We start from the raw sequence: 15,322 nt of genomic DNA, 5'->3' as shown, positions 1-15,322 counted from the left end.
CCCTTGTACCTGCTCAGGGGGCATAATAGATCCACAGGACTAGGAATCCCGGTCCACAAATATAGAGAATTGTCCCAACAACTTATTAATGATGTGCAGACCCTATCCACCACCATTCAGGACCTTCAAGATCAAATTGATTCCCTAGCGGAAGTGGTTCTACAAAATCGTAGAGGCTTAGACTTGCTTACTGCTGAACGGGGAGGTATTTGCTTGGCTTTACAGGAAAAATGCTGTTTTTATGCTAACAAGTCCGGCATTGTTCGTGATAAAATCAAGACACTTCAAGAAGATCTGGAGCGTCGTCGACGTGCCATGGCTGAAAATCCCTTTTGGACTGGATGGAATGGACTGCTTCCCTATTTGCTACCGCTTTTAGGCCCCATTGTTGGGTTGCTTGTTGTGCTATCTATAGGTCCTTGTCTCCTCAATAGGCTGATGACCTTTATCAGACAACAAGTAGATAATTTAGCAGCCAGACCAATTCAAATACGTTACCAAAGTCTGGCCATGGAAGATCCCATGGAAAACGTTATCTCTCTCTCTGGCCGGTGAAGTCTGGCCAGTGAGGTCACAGTCCCTCCAACAACTGACTCTCCCCTTCGGTCTGCTGCTGCCCCAGTCGGGAGCCCAGGAAGGGCCCCAGGCCTATCAATAAAATGAGCAGTAAGCCAATGACGGGCACCTTCCCGGAACCTCACCCACCTAAGACAGGAGTCCTTGGGGACTGGCAAGGATATCCAATGACGGGTAAGAGGTGATGGAGCCCCGGGTCGATTCCTAAGACAGGCACTGCTCGCTCATCATGCTTGGCCTAACCGGTAGCCATTTCTGTTTAATTGATAAGAAAGGGGGATATGTCGGGGACCACGCAGCATGTGACCTCTTAGTTGAGAGACAGGGCTGGACAAGCCAGACCTGATAGTACTGATAACGCAATCTTGTGTGACCTTGTGCCTTAAGGCCTTGAAACCTTCCCCCTACTTGCATTAGCATTGCAGCTACAAGATAAGCCCCCCCCTCCTTCCCCCTCCCGATACCCTGCCTCGATGATATATAAGTGTGTGGTTGAAAAATAAAGTCGCAGCTTGATCGGCACCTGTCTTGCTGCCATCCTTGTGTCTCCTGTCCTTTTCATTTCTCCTTCTAGGTGCTCGGCCCCAGTTGCTGTCCCGCGGGACGGGACAGCTTACCCCACATAAACACCGGTTTCAGTAGCTGCTACCCCCTCCATGCCAACTCCCACTACTGTCCGTCACTAGTAACTCATGAAGGGCAAATCCGCACAGGGCGGAAGCGTCTGTCTGGGGCTGAACCGTCCCACCCACGGGAACCCACTGGTTTAGCCTCATCCCCAGACCTCAGGACGCGACCGCTTTTGGAGACAACGTCTTTAAACAGGTCACCAGGTTCAAACGGGCCACCAAGGTGGGCCCCGGAAGCTGGGGGGCCGTAGCGGGCTAAGGTTCGCCCATCAATTCCCAGCACCGCGTGCTCAGTAGGCTCACACACCCAGCGCCCAGCACCAGAAGTGCAAACATCTCACAAGCACTTTTCACAGTCATGCTATGTGGTAAGTAGCCATCACTTAAAAAAAAAAAAAAAAGGCGGAAAAGGTTTAGAAAGATCCCGGAGCTCCCATGCAGCTCGGACCTGAGTCTAAGCCTGGAGCCCAGCTGCTGGCGATCTACAGACCCTCGCCTTGATCTCGCTCCGTATACCCGCCCATCCCGTGCCCACCCACCCAGGGCCGGCGAACGCGGGCCGAAATACGCCGCAACACCGCAGACATGAAACAGTGCTTAGAGATCGCCGGCGACGGCGGGCAGTTCTCCCCTGTAAGACGACCAAAACGCGCCCACACCCCGCCTCTCGTCTACAGCTTCGGGGCTCAGGACCCTGGCGCGCTCCTGGACGCCGCTGGCGGGCGGCCCCGGGCAGCCGCCCCGCTTCAGGCTCGCGGGACGCCCCGGGGGCGTCAGCACAGCGCGGGACGGGGACGGCCAGCAGGGGCAGGCAGGCGGGCTGGGCTGCGGTCCGGGGAGACCCCGTCTGCGCCCGGCTCGCGCCTCCGCACCAGGCCAGGGCCCGATCAGGCCGGAGCGGGGCCGCCAGCAGCCTCGGCTGATGCCCGGGGCACCGTCCTCGGCCCCCGACGGCGCAGCGAGCGCGCTCCTCAGGGACGCGGACCGCCCAGGGTGTCCACCGGGGGCCGGCGGCTCGCGCGGAGGGCTGGACCCGGCTCGTCCCACGGGGCCCTGGCCGCCGCCTCACCTGCGGGCTCCGGAGCGGCGGCGCCGCACGTCGACGCCCCCCTGGGCCGCAAGCCCTCGGCAGCCGGCCCGCGGAGGGCCACCGCTGAGTAAACCGCCGGCACCCCGTTACTTCTTCCGGGAGACGTGGAAGGGCGGCGAGGACCCCAAAACAGAGTGCCTTCCGAGCTGCCTGATCGGCAGCAGTCGACAGCGGGCTCCGCAGGTGATTCAGGCTGCGGCGCTGGCGGCCGCGGGGGCCTCGCTCCTGGCCACGCCCCTCTTCCGCCTGCGGCGAGGCCGGGCGGGGGCGGAGCCTGCGTGCGTGTGACGTAGCTCGCCTCCGGAGGACTACGGCGAGCACGCGGCCGGCACAACATTGGAGGCCACGCCCACAGGGGGGCGGCTCCTCGCTGCGGGCCACGTGGTTGGCTGAGGCTGTGTCTGCCTGCCCCGGAAGTGATTTGAGGTTTAGGTGGAGCGAGGCCTGGGAGCCAGGTGAACCTCTCCGGCTTCTCGCTTGTTCTCAATCTACTCATTTTACGGATGAGGAGCCCAAAAGGTGGACGTACGGAGAACACGACCCCCGATGTCATGGGGCGTACCTTTTGGTGGTAGAGACGGGTCCCGGGTAAAACCAGCGAGTGAGCATTGAGGGGTGCGAAGCCCGGAAGTGAGGGGGCAGTGGCTGGAGGTGGGGAAGTGCTTTAACTCGGCAGTCAGGGACGGTCTTCTTGAGCTGCGACCCAGGATGGAGCTCGTTTGGCCCTGATTCGAGCCGATAACGCAGCCCCAGGTATCCCGTTTTCGGGTTGAGGAAGCCAAGGCTGGAGGAGGTTGCGTAACTGGTCTGAGATCGGCTGCCCTCATCAGCAGTCCACCTTACCCCAGAGCCCCGGGTCCCGATCCTCAGGACCCTGTTGGGTGTGACGACAGCTGCTGCTGCTCGCCGGGCTCCGCCCAGCTTGGCGGCAGCTCCGAGGGGATGAGATGGCGCCCGACATCTGTCGAGCCCTTAACGAGGGGGGGAACAGTTAGCGTCGGCTGTGCAGCACCTCCGTTCTCACAGCTGGGAGGAAGGTGCTGTGGGCGCCCTTGGTCATCCGCCTGGCCGCAGGGCACCTGCGGGAGGCTGGATGGGAGGAGCGGTCTTCGGCCAGCGGGATGCGGGCAGATGTCTCTCACCGCATCTGAGCAGAACCGTCGTGTGTCCCCGCCAGCGCTCTCGGTCTGCTGTCACTCATGACAGTGGCCGGTCCAGTGGCCGGTTCCCTGGCCTGGGTGCTGGAAGCAGCCCGCATCTCACACAGCATGAGTGAAAAATAGGCCTCGGCTGTGGGGAGCTGCACAGAGGTGGGACTGGGTCTGTGCAGTGTCCCCTAGGAAGTCTGGCTGACACACTCCGCAACTCACAGGGGAAGACACTGATTCCGCGAGTGTAGTTTCGCACCCAAGGCCAGCGAGTGTAGAACGCGTGGTGCTCAAACCTGGGTAAGGGCGACTCCAGAACCATGCTGTTAACCATTGATGGGGCGAGAAAGACAGACAGCTGAGGCAGGGTCAGATCTTCCGCACCAAAATAAATGGCAGTGGGCAGGCCCCCAAAGCAAGTGTTGGAAGAATTCCTAGGTACACTGCTTACATGAATTAGCAAAGTCCCTGGGGGAGGAGGGGCACGCCTGCAGCTCAGATTCCAGCTGGGACATTGCCACCCAGTCCTGGCTGCCTTGTTGGAGTCCTGGCTCCCTCTCAATGCCAGCTCCTGCTGATGCTCACCGGAGGAGGCACTGGTGATAACCTCAGTGGTTGGGTCCCTGCCACCTATGGGTGAAACCCATATTGACTTCTTGGCTCCTGGCTTCCACCTGGCCCAGCCCCAGCCATTGTAGGCACTTAGGGAGCGAACCAATGGATGGGAGATTTTTCGGTCTGCCCCACTAACTCTGCCTTTCAAATAGATAGATAAATCCTGTAAAAAGGAAAAAAGAACTGAAAAATGAAAAAAAACCAGATTTTTGGAGATAGGGATACTGGGGGGTTGAGAATAGGGGGGATATGTGATGGAAAATGAGTGGAAATTTCCCACATTTGATGAAAACATTAAGTGATGAAAACATTAAGCTATATATCCAAGAAGTTGCAAGAACTCCACAAGAAATAAACACAGAAAGATACACTAGTCAAGCTGTTGAAATACAAAGGCAATGTTAAAACTGCAAGAGAAAAATGACTCAGGACAAGCAGAGGAACAAGATCAACAGTGGATGGCACATCAGAAACTATGGAGGGCCAAGGGCAGTGGGATGACATTGAAACAGCTGAAGGGAAGGAAAATCTGCCAACCACAAAGTCGCTCTCCAGGAAAACAATCCTGGAATACTGTGGGCAAGATAAAGACATTCCCAGACAGAGACACAGAGTCCCTGGCTAGCACACCTGCTTCTGTGACATAGTAAAGGGGATCATTGAGCCCAGAAGGGGATGACACCGGGTGGTACCTCAGCTCCACAGGAAGAAAGTAAACACATCTGGGTGCTGCATCCTGGGACAAGTCTGTCCTAACGACCAAAAAAGGCTGAGACGCATGGAATCTGGCAAGGTACTACCGAGGAAACTGATTCAGAAGAGAAAGTGGGACTTGGTGCTAGTGGAGTTGAGAATTGTTGGTAGGAATTAAACTGTTTCCTGTTAGTGCTGTGGAGGAGGAGCGGCTTCCTGGTAAACAAGTGAACTCCAACCTCCAGGTGTCTGCTGGCTCTGGTGGTGGGAACATAGCGCCCTGGGAGTGGCCCCCCTCCTGTCTCCCCACTAGAGGCTTGGTTATGCTCTGTGTAACCTCTACTCCTTCACAACATTTACACAGTTACAAGGCTGGGCAGGGGCAGTGTGGTGTATGGCTTTATCAGCAGAGCCCAGGAAGGCGCATGGACAAACAGAGCTCTTACGTCATGAATCATGAATGGGTAATGATTCCGAGACTTGAGATGGCTTGGGTTCCTACTTAGTTACCAATCAGCTTCAAGTGACTCAATCTTTCCCAATTTTATTATTAGAAAAATAAGACTAGAATGAGCTAGAATATATCTAGGGGTCTGCTGTAGCAGGTTGGCTCCAGCTTTGGGATGCTGCATCCATACTGGAATGCTGGTTTGCCCTCAGGCTGAATTGCTTCCCATCCAGTTTCCTGCTCCTGCAGCTGGGAAAGGCAGCAGAGGACGGTTCCAGTACTAGGACTCCTGAAACCCCTGTGGTAACTGGGTGGAGTTCCCGGCTCCTGGCTTCAGCTGGGTCTAATCTTTTTTTTTTTTTTTTTTTTTGACAGGCAGAGTGGACAGTGAGAGAGAGAGAGACAGAGAGAAAGGTCTTCCTTTTGCCGTTGGTTCACCCTCCAATGGCCACCGCGGACAGCGCGCTGCGGCCGGCGCACCGCGCTGATCCGATGGCAGGAGCCAGGAGCCAGGTGCTTTTCCTGGTCTCCCATGGGGTGCAGGGCCCAAGCACCTGGGCCATCCTCCACTGCACTCCCTGGCCACAGCAGAGGGCTGGCCTGGAAGAGGGGCGACCGGGACTAGAACCCGGTGTGCCGGCGCCGCTAGGCGGAGGATTAGCCTAGTGAGCCGCGGCGCCGGCCTTCAGCTGGGTCTAATCTTGGCTGTTGCGGCTATTTGGGAAGTGAGCCAGCAGATGGCAGATCTCTCTCGCTCTCGCTCGCTCGCTCTCACTCTGCCATTCAGATAAATAATTAAATCTTTTTGGGAAATGGAGTATGTCCAGGCTGACAGTAGGAAAGCTTTGGTTCTGAGGATGGCTTGCTGGCTCCTAGCTGAGCAAATGAAGATGTTGAGTTGGAACCGGAGATCACAAGTTTGCAGCTTGAGTTAATTGCCTTCGTTTCGTTTCTTTTGGCCACAGCACAATCTTCAGTTCAAAAGAACACATTAGGCCGGCGCCGTGGCTCATTAGGCTAATCCTCCGCCTAGCGGCGCCGGCACACCAGGTTCTAGTCCCGGTCGGGGCGCCGGATTCTGTCCCGGTTGCCCCTCTTCCAGGCCAGCCCTCTGCTGTGGCCAGGGAGTGCAGTGGAGGATGGCCCAGGTGCTTGGGCCCTGCACCCCATGGGGAGACCAGGAAAAGCACCTGGCTCCTGGCTCCTGCCATCGGATCAGCGCGGTGCGCCGGCCGCAGCGCGCTGTCCGTGGCGGCCATTGGAGGGTGAACCAACGGCAAAAGGAAGACCTTTCTCTCTGTCTCTCTCTCTCACTATCCACTCTGCCTGTCAAAAAAAAAAAAAAAAAAAAAAAAGAACACATTAAAATGCCCTCGCGGTGTATTAAGAAGAGAGTGGGGCAGTACTCATTCTCAGGCTTTATTGGTAGAAATGTGAACTGACACAAGCTCTATCAAGGCTAAGGTAGAAACGTCCGTCAGCATTTAAACTGTGTAAACTCTCGCTGAATTTGATGGGCACGCAGAGACAAACGGAATCTTCCATTTTACACCATACACATAAATCCATTTCAAAAAGATTGTAGAGGTGGCGTGGTGGGCTAAGCCTCTGCCTGCGGTGCCGGCATCCCATATGGGTGTTGGTTTGTGACCTGGCTACTCCTGTTCTGATCCAGCTCTCTGCTATGGCCTGGGAAAGCAGAAGATGGCCCAAGTCCTTGGGCCCCTTGCACCTGCGTGGGAGACCTGGAAGAAGCTCCTGGCTCCTGGCTTCGGATCAGCGCAGCTCTGGCCATTGCAGCCGTTTTTGGGGTTAACCAGCAGATGGAAGACTGCTCTCTCTTCCCCCTCTCTCTGTCTCTCCTTTCTCTTGAACTCTGCTTTGCAAATAAATCAATAAATCTTTATATATATAATGGTTTTAGGGGTAGGCATTTGGCCTAGCAGCTAAGACATCAGGTTGCCCACCTCCCACATTTGGGTCACTGATTCAATTCCTGACTCTGGCTCCTGATTCCCGCTTCCTGCTAATGCAGATCCTGGGAGGCAGAAGGTGGCTCCGTGACCGGGTTCTTGACACCCATGTGGGAGACCTGGACTGAGTTCTTGGGTCCAGTTGTAGGCATTAAGGGACAAGCCAGTGGGACAGTGCTTGCTCTCTCTTGCTCTCTCCCCTCCTCAGAAAATAAATCCTTTTTTTAAAAGGATGCAGTTTCACTCTCAGAAAATTATTTTACAAGGGGCCCAGCTCTGTAGTGTTGTAGGCGGAGCTTCTGCCTGCAGTGCCAACATCCCATATGGGCGCCGGTTCATGTCCCAGCTGCTCCACTTCCAATCCAGCTCTCTACTGTGGCCTGGGATAGCAGTAGAAGATGGCCCAAGTCCTTGGGCTCTTGCACCCGCGTGGGAGACCTGGAAGAAGCTCCTGATTCCTAGCCCAGCTCCAGCCATTGTGGCCATTTTGTGAGGGAATCAGTGGATGGAAGATCTTTCTCTCTGTCTCTCCCTCCCTCTCTCTGTAACTCTACCTCTCAAATAAATAAAATCTTAAAAAAGAGAGAGAAAGAAATATTGGGGGCCGGCGCTGTGGCGCAGTGGGTTAACGCCCTGGCTGAGGCGCCAGCTTCCCATATGGGCACTGGTTCGAGACCCGGCCCAGCTGTTCCTCTTCCTGTCCAGCTCTCTGCTACGGCCTGGGAGAGCAGTGGAGGATGGCCCAACTCCTTGGGCCCCAGCACCCACATGGGAGACCAGGAAGAAGCTCCTGGCTCCTGGCTTCGGATAGGCACAGCTCCGGCCGTTGCGGCCATCTGGGGAGTGAACCATCGGATGGAAGACTCTCTCTCTCTCTCTCTCTCTCTCTCTCTCTCTCTCTGCCTTTCCTCTCTCTGTGTAACTCTTTCAAATAAATCTTTTTAAAAAAGAAATTAGTACAAGGTATACAAACATTTAAAAAATCTTACAAATATACTCCTATATATGGAAACTGACAAAGCTAATTATAGCGTTGCTTATAATAGCAAATGTTGGAAACAATCAGAATATTCATTGATTTAAAAATCTTGGCACTTTCATCCAATGGGATCTCATGTAGCTGTTTAAGACACAACAGCCCTTGTGTAGGAATATGAGGAGAACTTAACAGTATATGTAAATGTGGAAAGAGTGGGGGATGGCATATGCTTGCTGTGTTTATGTGAAACTACCCTTCTAGGGTGACTTGCAGACACCTTGGGGGAGAACTCTGAGGTAACAGGGAGGTCTTGTTTTCTATGGATCCCTGCTGTGCATGCCCTTGGAACTCTACCATCAGGAGCTCTTTCTTGTTTGATTTTCTTTGAGCTCACTATTTTTAATTTACATTATACTCAAAGTCTCATTGGCTCCCTACATAAAGAGTTCAACAGATGAACAAGTGAAAAGACCATGGCCCCGAGGGAAAACTGGCAAGGGCTGCCCACAATAATCTGAGGAAAAGTTGTTCAGCTTCACTCATATAAAGTAAATTATTGTTTTTATAGCAAATAACACAAGGTTTTGTTCACTTTCGGTACCTAGGAGACGGGATGCACGTCCGGGTCTTCCCAGCACTGCCTCTCTGGATTCCTGGCACCCAGGGTGTTTGCTGCCTGCCCAGCCCCTGCAGGCTGCCCCTAGGCTGCCTCTGTGACCCTCCCAGGAACCTTTCCCTGTGCCAGTAGAGCCTGGGCTCTCATTCCACTTCCTTATTGCCTGAATGTAAAAGCTGTGCGCCGCCGTGCGCTTGTAGCTTCCACCAGCAGAGGGCACTTTCGTACTCACCATGCGTGTTTGGGGAAAATGCTTATTATGCATGCAATGCACAATTTTTGCGCTAAATTCAGCTGTTCTTATACGTCAGTTTTCCCATAAACTTTTAAAAAAAAGATTATTTATTTGAAAGGCAGAGTTACAGAGAAAGAGAGGGAGAGACAGAGAGATGTTATCTATCTATGGGTTTTCTCCCCAAATGGCTGCAATGGCTGGGTCTGGGCCAGGCCAGAGCCAGGAGCCAGGAGCTTCTTCCAGGTCTTCTCTCATGTGAGTGCAGGGGCCCAAAGACTTGGGCCATCCTTTGCTGCTTTCCCAGGTGCACCATCAGGGAGCTGGATTGGAAGTGGAGCAGCTGAGATTTGAACCGGCACCCATGTGGGATGCTGGTGCTACAGACTGTGGCTTAACCCAGTACACCACAGTGCTGGCCCCTCCCACGAACTTTTTTTTAAGACTTATTTTATTTACAAGTCAGAATTAACAGAGAGGGGGGAGAGACAGATATTGAGAGAGAGAGAGAGAGATCCTCCATCTGCTGGTTCATTCCCCAAATGGCTGTAACAGCCAGAGCTTCATCCAGGTCTCCCACATGAGTGCAGCAGCCCCAGGACTTGGGCCATCCTTTGCTGCTTTCCCAGGCCTTTAGGAGAGAGCTGGATTGGAAGTGGAGCAGCCAGGGCTCGAACCAGCGCCCATATGAGATGCCGTTGCTGCAGAGGGCAGCTTGACTGTGCCACAGCACGGGCCCCTCCCATAAACTTTTCGAAGTCTCCTTCTTTGTATGCGTGTGATAAGTGGCCTCACAAGCAAGATGAGTAGCCCGCCTCCTAGAGCACTGAGCAGAGTTTCCAGGCACTGGCCCCGATGACCCCAGGGAATCCTGCAGATGTACCAGGTCAATTCTGGTGCCCTCTGCTGAACCACTCCCAGAGGGGAATCCCTGGACCACTGGGCCCCTGAGGAAGTGCCCCGCCCCCAGCCACACCTCACCCCGTGACCCACACAGGCAGCAGGGCTGGGGGAGAAGGCGTGCCATGCACCCTGCACACAGCGCAGACCTGGAACCAACAACCAGCAGGGTGGGGTCCCGCCTTCCCTCCTGGGGCCTCAGGAAGTGGTTTCTAGGGTGAGTGTGAGTGCTGTTTATGCCACAAAATTCTTTCTTTAAAGGAAATCTCATGTCTACACCACCCGTGTAGCGCTAAATCAGAGTCAAAGAGTAGAGGACGGGGCGGGGGTGGGGCAGATGGCACCCAGAGCCCTGACCGAGACCCTTCCGTGACCCGACATTAGTCTGGGTCTCCAGTCCTCACCCAGCCCATCTGTGCACTTCCTTGGAAAATCTAGTCTTAGCAAGAAAACCTCACTGTGGACATCAGAGCGGGTTCCTTGTCCTCAGCCACCCCCTGGGGGGCGTCTGACCACCCTGGCCCACCTTCAGCGAGAATCCTGTTGATTTGGCCAAATTCCCACCCCCCAGTGCCAACTGCTGATGTTTCCTCTTTGTAATTTTCCACCCACCAACCCCCACCCCACACCTTGGCCATAAACTCCCCTTGCCCCAGCGGACTCCAGAGTTGAATCCCATCTCTCTTCCCCACTGTAAAATCCCATCGTGTGGCTCCACCCCTACCTGAACAAAGTCTGCCTGGCGCTCCACGCGTCCTATTTCTTTAACACTCGCACCCAGCCATTCTCTGTCCCCCACCAGGCAGCTCCTGAGGTGGCTCAGAGGATCCCCTAGGAAGTCTTCGCACTGCGTACTGGGTGCCCCTTGAGTCCTGTCCAGCTGACGGCCTGGGGCCCGGGAAGCCAGGCAGCCCAGGTGCAGGCGAGGAACCTGCCCCTACCTTCTTTGTGACCTCAGCCTCTTGCCTCCTTTGCAGAGCTGTGTTCTCAGGTGCAGCAGGTAATGCGCACGGGAGGACGGGGGCTCTCCTGGGAGTCATGCAGAAACACCGTGGTCCAAACGGTTCAGAGCCTTCCGCATCTGTATTCACACATCAAATAACACAGCGTTCATGGCAGCCTCCTCCCTGCAGCTCACACGACCTGCAGGTTCTGGCCTAACTCTCTCTCTCTCTCGTGCTCTTAAGTTGGGAGTAACAGTTCTTCTCACGCACGCACGTGCACACGGTACTGGCATCCATCCTGGCCCTCGGGAACGTTGGCCTAGCTGCTCCCTCTGCAAGGAGCTCCCTTTAAACCTCTCTCCCCTCTCAAGCTCCCCCTCCCCTCCCCCCACTTCCTCTGGTCCCTTCCCATCCTGCAGCTCTACAAAGCCTGGGGGGCCTGCCCTGGCCACTCTAAGCTATGCCCCCCCAACCCTGTTTTTCATTTATAATATTTAAAAGCTTCAGTTTCATCGCTGTACAATTAGGATTCCCTCAATTAGGGTTATGCAAATGTACCATTTGTGCTGTAAAAGCTGGACTAAATACCTATTTATTTATTTATTTATTTAGACAGGCAGAGTGGATAATGAGAGAGAGAGACAGGGAGAAAGGTCTTCCTTTGCCGTTGGTTCACCCTCCAATGACCGCCGCGGCCGGCGCACTGCGCTGATCCGATGGCAGGAGCCAGGTACTTATCCTGGTCTCCCATGGGGTGCAGGGCCCAAGCACTTGGGCCATCCTCCACTGCACTCCCTGGCCACAGCAGAGAGCTGGCCTGGAAGAGGGGCAACCGGGACAGAATCCAGCGCCCCGACCGGGACTAGAACCTGGTGTGCCGGCGCCGCAAGGCAGAGGATTAGCCTACTGAGCTGAGGCGCCGGCCTAAATACCTCCTTATTTTCCTTTTCATATTCCAGTGTGTAGGCAGCCCATAAACAAGTCATAGACAAATCAAGGTTTTGGTCTTAGCTTGTGGAATTCCTGGGATGAAAAAGTCCCATACTCTCATGTTGAAGGAGAATGATCAAACAAGAGCACTCTGCTAAAATTAACTGTTATGACTGTGTTGCAGAAAGCCTGATAAGTTGCTTGCCTGTGTTGTTGACTTCTGTGTTGCCTTGAGCTGCAGCTGGTTATGTATAAAGTATCGCTGAGACGCTGGAATAAACGAGCCTTGATCAGCCTGTTGTCTTGGCTCCATTCTCTGCGCCCTTGTCCCTCTTTTCATTCCCACTCCCTCCTTCAGGTTCCGTTCGACTGGTACAGCTGGCCCGCACACCAGTGGACAAAAACAACCTGCTGAACTTGTGACTGGCTAAAATGTCTGTTCCAACAGATAAATAATGCTTGCTTGGACATTCCAAACACCCTAAGAAAGCCAGCTACAGTTACAGGGTAATCTGGCCCTGGGGTCAGCACTACTGGAGGTGTAAGTTCGCTGTAATGAAACACGAAGGGGAACAGCAAGCAAGGTCTCCTGTTGTCCTCGCAAACCTCCCCCTGTTGTTTCTTTTTTAAAAATAGATTTATTTATTTATCTGAAAGAGTTACACAGAGGAGAGGCAGAGAGAGAGAGAGGTCTTCCCTCCGAGGGTTCACTCCCCAATTGGCCACAGCGCCCGGAGCTGCACCGATCTGAAGCCAGGAGCCAGGAGCTTCCTCTGGGTCTCCCACACAGGTGCAGGAGCCTAAGAACTTGGGCCATCTTCCACTGCTTTCCCAGGCCATAGCAGAGAGCTGGATCAGAAGTGGAGCAGCTGGGACTAGAACCGGTGCCCATATGGGATGCTGGTGCTTCAGGCCAGGGTGTTAACCTGCTGTGCCACAGCACCAGCCCTCCTCCCCCACCCTCCCCGATTGTTTTCATTGATCACAGGAGACAGGGACTGAGCTTTGGGTAGCACAGTGTGTGTGTTTGTGTGTGTATGTGTGTTTGTGTGTGTGTATGTGTCTGTGTGTATGTGTGTATGTGTCTGTGTGTGTCTGTCTGTGTGTGTATTCATTGCTTTATGTATTGAATGCCCATCTCCCCTTCGTGCAGGCACAGACCATACCTGTCTGGGTTCTCCGTTGTGTACCTGGCCCTGCCCAGGGTCACGACCACCTGTTTTAGGTGCTTATGTCATTGTATTCGTTACCTGAATGCATGCAGCGTGTCAACTTTGAGGACTGGAGGAAAGATTCCAGGTGGCGGGTAGAGACCTCAGGAAGAATCTGCTGCCTACGTGAGTGTCCAGCTCAGTGCCCGGCACGCAGCAGACGCGGCATCTGGCACAGTGGTTAAGTTCCCGTTTCTGGGAGCGTGGGCTCGTGGCCCAGTTGTGTTTCCAGTTCTAGTTCCTACCTCCGTGCACCCTGACAGGCAGCAAGTGCTGGCTAAAGGACTTGGGTCTCTGCCACCCGTGTGGGAGACCTGGATTAGAACCCAGGCTCCTGGCTTCAGCAGGGCTCAGCCCTGCTATTGCAGGCACTGGGGGAGTGAGCCAGCCAAGGGGAGATCTCTTTCTCTCCTATGTCTCTGTCTCTCTCTACTTTTCAAAAGAGAGAGAGAGAGAGAGAAGGGTCAGTGTGATTTTATGTCCTTGAAGTTTTCCCCTGCCTGTCTTTCTGCTCATTCTTCTGCATCTAAACACCCCCTGGCGCCAGCTCCATCCAACAGCAATGCCTGGGCCTCGCCCTGGGCCTCGTTGGCCCCTTTTGTCAGCTCTACCTGTCCCTCAAGGTCCATCACTCTTTTCCCCCCAAAACCCATCTCAAGCAGCTTCCCGTCTTGGCTTCCCTGGGACGTGGACAGTCTGTGTGGCTGGCATGCAAACATAATGAAACCTGGCGGAGGCCCAACCCCAAAAGGAGTTGTGTGGCCAAAAGGAGGGAGCAAGGGGCAGGGCCTGTCCAGCCTCTCCCGTGATGAGCCAGGAGCCTAGAGAAGGAGTTGGGTTTCAGGAAGCAGGGTTGGGGAATGGGAGTTCCCTGAGTCGTGTGACAGGGCCCACACTCAGGGGCACTGCATTCCCCATAAGCCACCGCCAGCCCTGATTAGGGGTCCATCATCTGAACGCAAGCTGGGCAGCTCTGTGGGGCCTGTTCCTCCAAGGAGGGGGTGGCCGCGTGGATGCCTGCTCCGATCCCCATCTCCTGACTGGCCTGTTCTCTCCCGAGGAGGGCACTGAGGCAGCCTAGCGGAGCCCTCGGTGCCCTGCTTTACCCGTCCAGAGCTATGCCCCAACAGGTGCCCTCTGCTCCAAGCGGACGAGGATGGGGCTTCTCTCCTGGAGTGCGGCGAGGACCGGTGGGTTGTGAGATCACAGGAAGTGCCCAGTGCAAGGTGCACCAGGCCCTGGGGTGCAGTGAGCTCCGTATGCAGACACCACAGAAAGACAGGTGATGCCACCGTCTCTTCCAGCAGGTGCAGGAGGCACCGCACCGCTGTCGCTCCTGCCCCAGGGCCCTGGGCACTGTGTCCCCTCTGCCTCTGCCGCTCAGAGAGCTTGTGCCCTCCTTCACTGAGGCTCCGTCTCCTGCTGCGTTATTCACCGCTGCCTGCTTCTGCTGGCTTCCGCACAGCACTCACCACCCGCTACGCGGTTACAGATTTGTTCATTTCTGTGCCAGCGCCGACAGGTGAGCTCCAGGAAGGCAGGAACTTTGACTTTCACGTGCGTGTCCACACTAAGAAGTGCTCAGAGCTGTGCTTGGGGAATTTTTTTTTTTTTTGGACAGGCAGAGTGGACAGTGAGAGAGAGAGAGAGAGAGAGAGAGAGAAAGGTCTTCCTTTGCCGTTGGTTCACCCTCCAATGGCCGCCGCTGCCGGCGCACCACGCTGATCCGATGGCAGGAGCCAGGTGCTCCTCCTGGTCTCCCATGGGGTGCAGGGCCCAAGCACTTGGGCCATCCTCCACTGTGCTCCCGGGCCACAGCAGAGAGCTGGCCTGGAAGAGGAGCAACCGGGACAGAATCCGGCGCCCTGACCCGGACTAGAACCCGGTGTGCCGGCGCCGCAAGGCGGAGGATTAGCCTAGTGAGCCGCGGCGCCGGCTGGGGAATTTTTTTTTTTAATTTAGATGAGTAATCTTAATCTGAAGGGAAACTAGGTCAGTTCCTGAAGTCAAATTATTTTACAGACATCACACTCCAACCTGTCCATTGCCACACGCGTGGCGCCAGGAAAGGCCCTGGGAGCGGGGAATCGGCTGTGGTCGCTCCTCATAGTGGAGGACCTACCTGCGCCTTCCGGTTTTCTCCAGGACGGAGTTACTTGTTCTCCTTGAGAGTTAATAAGTATTTGAGGGAGATACTTTGGGGCTACATAAATCGCCTGTTTTTTTCTTCAGAGTTAATAAGTATCTTGGGGAGATACTTTGCAGCTCTGAGATTATCTTGTTTCTCATCCGAAGTTCACCTGCTGGAAACAGTTGAAGATGCTTCTGGCCTGGATTA

General features: G+C 54.8%; 1 protein-coding gene and 1 long non-coding RNA gene across 5 annotated transcripts in view; one reads left to right on the top strand and one right to left on the bottom strand.

Moving 5' to 3' along the window:
* Nucleotides 1-2,543, bottom strand: part of GOLGA5 (golgin A5) — a 36,429-nt gene extending 33,886 nt beyond the window's left edge. For 2 of the 4 annotated variants that reach the window (XR_016226875.1, XM_002719592.6), the window contains exon 1: nt 2,275-2,543. The gene's annotated coding sequence lies outside the window, so the exon portion shown is untranslated. Of the gene's footprint in view, nt 1-1,653; nt 1,751-2,274 lie in introns of those variants that run through there. The other 2 variants (XM_089322725.1, XM_089322723.1) reach the window with 2 other exon arrangements.
* A 165-nt stretch (nt 2,544-2,708) lies between these two features.
* LOC138847180 (uncharacterized) lies at nt 2,709-7,114 on the top strand. The gene is made up of 2 exons (XR_011384826.2): nt 2,709-3,048; nt 6,875-7,114. It is a non-coding gene; the product is annotated as an uncharacterized LOC138847180 (long non-coding RNA).
* The last annotated feature ends 8,208 nt before the right edge of the window (nt 7,115-15,322 follow it).

This window comes from Oryctolagus cuniculus, chromosome 20 (genome assembly GCF_051225735.1).
Source record: "Oryctolagus cuniculus isolate XC-2025 breed Fujian yellow rabbit chromosome 20, ASM5122573v1, whole genome shotgun sequence".
In the NCBI taxonomy this organism is placed as follows: domain Eukaryota; kingdom Metazoa; phylum Chordata; class Mammalia; order Lagomorpha; family Leporidae; genus Oryctolagus; species Oryctolagus cuniculus.
The sequence above is the reverse complement of the archived record's forward strand: the minus strand, read 5'-3'. Positions and strand labels throughout refer to the sequence as shown.